This window comes from Ailuropoda melanoleuca, chromosome 5 (assembly GCF_002007445.2).
Source record: "Ailuropoda melanoleuca isolate Jingjing chromosome 5, ASM200744v2, whole genome shotgun sequence".
Taxonomy (NCBI): domain Eukaryota; kingdom Metazoa; phylum Chordata; class Mammalia; order Carnivora; family Ursidae; genus Ailuropoda; species Ailuropoda melanoleuca.
The window spans coordinates 127871872-127878149 of NC_048222.1; positions in this window are offsets into that span (position 1 = coordinate 127871872).

A 6278-nucleotide genomic window follows, 5' to 3' on the forward strand; every position below is an offset into this window, starting at 1 on the left:
TACAGCTAACCTACCCAATAGGGTAGCTACTACTCACATGTGGCTATTTACATTTAAATGAATTAAAATTTTAAAAAATTTAAAATGTAGTTTCTCAATCACCCTAGCCACATTTAAGAGCCACACGTGCCTAGCGGCTACCATATGCAAATACAGAATAGATATAGAACAGAGAGAGTACTAATATAGAACATGTCCACCACCACAGAAATTTCTATTGGAAAGTGCTGCTTTAGAAAAGTCTACTCTAGACAATGAACTTCAATCGCTGCCAGAAATTGTGTGATAGAAGTACACAACAGCACCTTGCCAACAAAATAAATCAAACCTGAATAAAATTAAGCCTCTGGATCTAACCGCCAATTTACAGGAAATACAGGGGACAGAAGAATGTGTTACACAACACCATGGGGACCCGGTCAGCAAATTCCAGATTGTGGAACACTATTCAGAACAAATGATGCAGTTTTGTTGATAAAAAAAATTACAAAAAAAAAAAATTGATGGAGGAAGAAACTTAAATCTCATAAATTCCACAAGATTTAAGGAACATATCAAATAATTATAATCTGTAGCCTTTATTAAAAGCCTATTTCAAACAAACCGTGAAATGAATAATTACAATTTTAAAACAATTGTGGAAATTTGCACACTGACTGGATATTTGTTGATATAACTACCGCTAATAGGCATAAAAATGGTACTATAGGGATATTTCAAGCATCTTTACCATTTAGGTACATACTAAAATATTTACAGATGAAGTGATTGCTTGGACTGTACCTCAAAATGATGCGGATGTGGGACCTCGAAGAAGTAAACAATGAAAGAAGCTTGGCTATGACTTTGTTGGAACTAGATAATGGGTACAGGGGAGTTCATTATATTTTTCTCTCTTCTGTGCATGTTTGAATTTTCCCATAATAAAAAGTTTTTAAAAATTTTATTGTCAGCCAATTATAATCCGCTATCATAGAAATCTGTTAACTGTAGATGAACTAGCAACAATATTTAACTATTCCTCATCTGTGATAAAACGACTTATACTCTAGATCTTGGTAAAGCTCATTGAAATACAAACCTCCATTGTAGGATGCTTAAACTTTACATTAAGTATAAGAATTTTTTTCCAAATAACAAATGAAAATATTCATCTTAATTAAAACATTTCTCAGTTAAAAGAAAAAAAAAAAAAAAGTCCGATATCACTCTTAACATGACACCAGTAGGGGGAGATAGATGCTGGCTTTCCTCTGGGAAAATTTTTTGAAGAAATAATCCGCGTTTAATCTGAGAGTCTGGACAGTTTGGAGGTGGGGAGGACACTCTCCTACTGTGTTTTCATCAAAAAGCATGTCTCCACCCTCAATTCTTTAACTTCCATTTCCAGGAGAGGAATTGTTCACTCCGCACCATAACATTCTATTTTCCATTTGAAATCTATGTTCAAATTATAGTAATAACACTGTCCAAATTGTGCTTCTGCTCTTATCTTATATCTCCATAATGGACTTCCTAGATATTATTCAAGTATTTCTTTAAAAGTACTTCTTTTACTCCTTCATGTATAATGCTAAGTTCACATTTGTGGTAAGCTAGTACTCTTTCAAGTAATGTCATTCATTTATACAACAAGTTCTTGAATATCTATTATGTTCAAGCATCTGTGGTCAGTGCTGGAGTTTTCATGAAGAATAAGAATTAGTTCCTACCCTTAAGCAGCTTATGGTTTAGTAGAAGAGCATAGCATACCATAGGATAAGATAGGGGATACACATGATAGTAGGGAAGCCTGGGGAAGGGCAACTAACCCATCCTGGAGAAAGACTTCCCAAGTGGAATATATAACCATGTATTTCATGTATTCACCAATTTGTTTAGATACTTAACATATTTTTATTTTATCTGTTCAACAAATACATACTAAGCATCTTTTATGGACAAGACACAGTGTCCTCTTGATTCAAATCACCATAAATTCTTCTTGCTCAGGATATACAATCTTGGACGAGTGTGCCTACCTGTAACAATGAATAGTTCTAAACAATTTTTCTTCACTTTGTGAAGTTGACATTTTCAAAATAAATTCTTCCTTCCACTGGAAAACCCCAGTAATTCAAATATTACTTCTGGGTATTTCATACTAATTTTTTAAAAAAAGATTTTATGTTATATCCTTATACGAAATTAAACAGATTCTCTTTCTTTAATGATTATGCAATTTCTTATGCTCTTTAACCAATTCACTTAAAATATTTTTATTGTCAAGATCATAACTCCACAGAAAAGACTTCATTATGGTTCTCCCTCTGCGCTAAACTTAATTAACATGATCATCTCATGGTCAGTAAGGAGAAGCTTTCTCTTCCAAGAATGACATCCTTTGGGTTATAGCCTTTTACCACTTTCTGGTAGTCCTAAGTATCATCGCTTCCTCTACCATAGTCCAACACAGGCAGATAACTAAACGTGCACATAACCTTTCTATTTTGTGTGGAAATCTCAGTTGCAGAATAGTCCCTACTTGGCAACAGTCTTGAGTATTCAGAAAGTTCCACAAGGGGCTCTCTTGCACTACTTTTATTTTATGTCCCCAAAAGGCCCCTCTTTGTAGATTTCCATCTGGTCTCACCTCCTTCCTTCCCTAGATCCAAGCTGATATTTCATTCTGAGATTCCAGAAGGGAGTAGTATGGGATCTTTACCCATTTGGCCCCGGGCTTTACATTTCACTTCTGGTCTGAGCAGCTCAGGATCACCACCTCAGCCAGCACGTCCCTGAGTTGTCCTTTCCAGGGCTCTCTGATTAGCCTTTTGTGTGTTTCTGGGCATTGAGCCCCACACTCAGCTCTCCCCTCTCCGAAGTGCTTTCTGAACAGTTTTCCCTCATGTTCCTCTTGCTGACTTCTATTGATAATGTGCCCTTGCCCTTGAGTTACTTCAGCCTTCTATTATGAATTATCTCCATCAAGTTATCTCAAGCTTCTTCCTCAAAATGTCACTAACATCCCCTCTTATTTCTGTCCTCTAAGCTCTTGAATTTGTTGCTCTAGTCTGCGAGGTTGCCTGTTCTGATACATGGTTCCCTTAGTCCAGTCCCCAGATACTCCTTCTCTTGCATAACTTCCAGCAGCCACCAGATGATTTTTAAGGGGGATGCTTTTCTCTTCCAAAGACAATGGCCTCTGAACTTTGCCCTTTCCTTCAACTCTGGCCATTCACCACACCCAGCACGTCTAGGGAATCTAGCCCACAGAGTTCTTCCAAGTGTCCAACTGCTTTTACTACAATAAAGAAGACTGAGGATACAATGATCTCCACAAGAGTGAAGTTACAAGTACATAGTCCCATGTTCTTTGGCTTGACAGAGGGTTGCAGCATTAGTCTTGTCCAAACCCCTTCTGTGTTTCTGCCATTTTTTTGTCATAGGCAACCCTCCTAGCCCTGATGCTGGGGGTCAATACCCTCACTGGTTTCTTCTATTTTCACTTCCTGCTGCAGGTCATGCCTCTCTGGAATTGCTGGGTCCTTTTCTACCTTGAGCTTAAGGTCACTTCTCAGCCTTAGGTCCTAATTATCCTTCTCCAATCATATGCTCTCAACAGTTGCAGAGCATCCCACATTTACCGGTTTATTTCTAGTTCCTTCAGACCTTCTTTCGTCTTCTTTTCAATAGAGGTATATTCACTTTGCATCAGTTCACACTGGAGCTTCCCCTTCTTTTGTCTCTCCTTCCCTCCCTCTCGAGTTTTTATTTTCTCTAAAAGCTTCAAGCTTCTTCATAACTCTGCTGCCAGCATCTCTAGCCTCTTGCATGAAAAATCATCAGGGTCAAACCAGGCACATTGGCATAGTGAACTTTTAACTAGCTGCCACCCCTGAATTCTGATCAGGGACTCTCTATACTAATATTTTTTTATCTTAATTACATGTGTTTTTTAAAAAGTCCATTTCCAGTTTCTCATATCTACTTTATAAATCATAGTGTGTTGAAGGGAAGTATACTTTCATACTTTTTTTTGAGAATCTCTTTGCTGTATTTTCATTATCGTGAACTGAGTACCTGTCATAAACATAGAGTAGTCACGCATTTTCATTTGGAATAAATAACAAACAAAGCAACCCTGGAATTCTGGAGTGTTACCTAAACGGTCTCAGTGTGCCATCTAACCTGGTTGCACATCAGAACTATCTGTGGATCATTTAAAATGAAAAAGCTCTACCTTCCCCTCTCCTTCTCTCCAGGGGCTCAGACTCAGAAACTCCTGGGGGAACTCAGAATCTCTAATTTAAATGATTCTTGAGATAGTGATATCAATAGCCACAGTGAAGGTAAGGAGCCTGGAATTTCATCTCTGTGGACAAATGTAAGTGATAAGACTGGCCTTCTGTGATTTTGCCTTGCCTTCATGTTGCCTCTCTTCAAAGGACTGCACTTTACATGTTTTTTTCCCTACTCCTGTGGACTTCCATCCTGATGTTCTAAAGTCAAGTCATTTTTTGATGGGCACATAAATAAACAACATAATACCCTTTGCCAAAGGAAAAGAAAGGGTCATCATACTCAATTTTTACATTATGGTTTATCATGCTAATTTATCTCCTGGAATGTATGAGGATTTCTTTCTATATCCAGAATGGCCCTTGGACTTATTCAACGTCTAACGGTCTTCTTAAGATGCAGATGGCTGAATAAGGATTGAAAAAAAGACTTGGAGGAAAGGCTCTCCAGAAAGAATAAAAGCAAAGAAAATTATCAAGGACCTCCCTTGCTCACACGACATTTATTAAACAACCACTGTTAGTCCTTGACATTTTCTACAGTCTAACTTACTAGCTCTTCATTTTAGGAGACCAAGTTTATGAGAGAAAGAAAGGGGCAGAAGGGCTAGTTTCTTTATGTGTTTGTCAGGCCCAGTCTTTCATTATTCTACTCCTTACCCACTCACCCCCCACATTTTTTCTTCAATTTCTTTCTTTGTGGTTAATGCAGTAAGTAAAAGAGAGAGAATTTCCTTCTCTTCTAAGAAACAGCAAGGGATCCTAAGTAATTATGTCTATAATATGTGTCAAGTGAATTTGTCCTATTTCCGACTTGGTTGTTAAATTATTGGGGGTTCTGACATTGCTGATGATTTCTAGGTGACTTAGATTTCCCAAAACTGGGCAAGTTATTCCCTAAAATATTTGAGGACGTATGGGGTAGACAGCCTAAAGCACAAACCTTGTTTAATGTAGTCTCATCTAATCATCTATGTGACCAGAGGGAGCCCTTTATGCCTGAGACTCAATTTACAATTTACAATTCCCTCTGTAAAATGGAGATAGAGATCTACATAAAGATAGAGGTCTACATAAAAGATCTACATGATGAAGATTATAAACAATGTCCACTAAGCATTCTAGCATATTTCCTCTCTCGTGGTAGATGTCAATATTATTATTATTATTATTATTTACAACTCTTAAATGTCAATGAGAGTCTTTGAGACTCCTGTATGACCAGGACCACATACCATTAAGTTTTAGGAATAAGAGAGTTTTGTCAGTAAATATATCAAGGGCTCATAGACAAACACTTCAAATAATCCATCACACAATGACACCACTCCCTATCATGCTGCCAAAGAGCCCTTATCAAGCAAGAGGATATGTCATGTGAAAGACACCAGATACATTGAACCATATTCATGACTACTCTGTTTTGTTTTTACCACTGAACTATGTAAGACTGAATGTTTTGTTTTGTTTTGTTATTACTTGCAGCTGTTCCAAGAAAAGGAAGGAAGGAAGCTTCTTCCTTTGAATGCTGAAGCTTTAACTTGCACCTAATTTTGAACAGAAAGCAAGGAGAAAATATCAGTTATCTTCTCAAACTCAAATTTTATGCACCCCAATTAGTTAAGTAGCCCCTTGCCACCATCATGCAGAGATCGTGGACTGATAGTTAAGAAGAGAAGAAATTTCCCTAATAGCAGACCTACCCAAATAGAAAAGAAGGGAATATTCTAACGACATTCATCCATTCATTTCCAAGTAAATAATCCCACAGAAATTAGGAGGAAAAAAAGTTAACCTACATTTTTTTTCACTTCACAACATAGTTCCAGATATGGTCCTTGGTTTTATTTTCATAACAAGTAATGTTCTTTACATGTCATCCTGTATTTCAGGGAAAGTATTCATTTGCCATGGTTCCAGATATTAATGTCTGCAATAAAACTGGTGATTCCATTCACTTCTAGCTGTTGAAGTTTCTGTCTCCTCAATGTCTTTTCT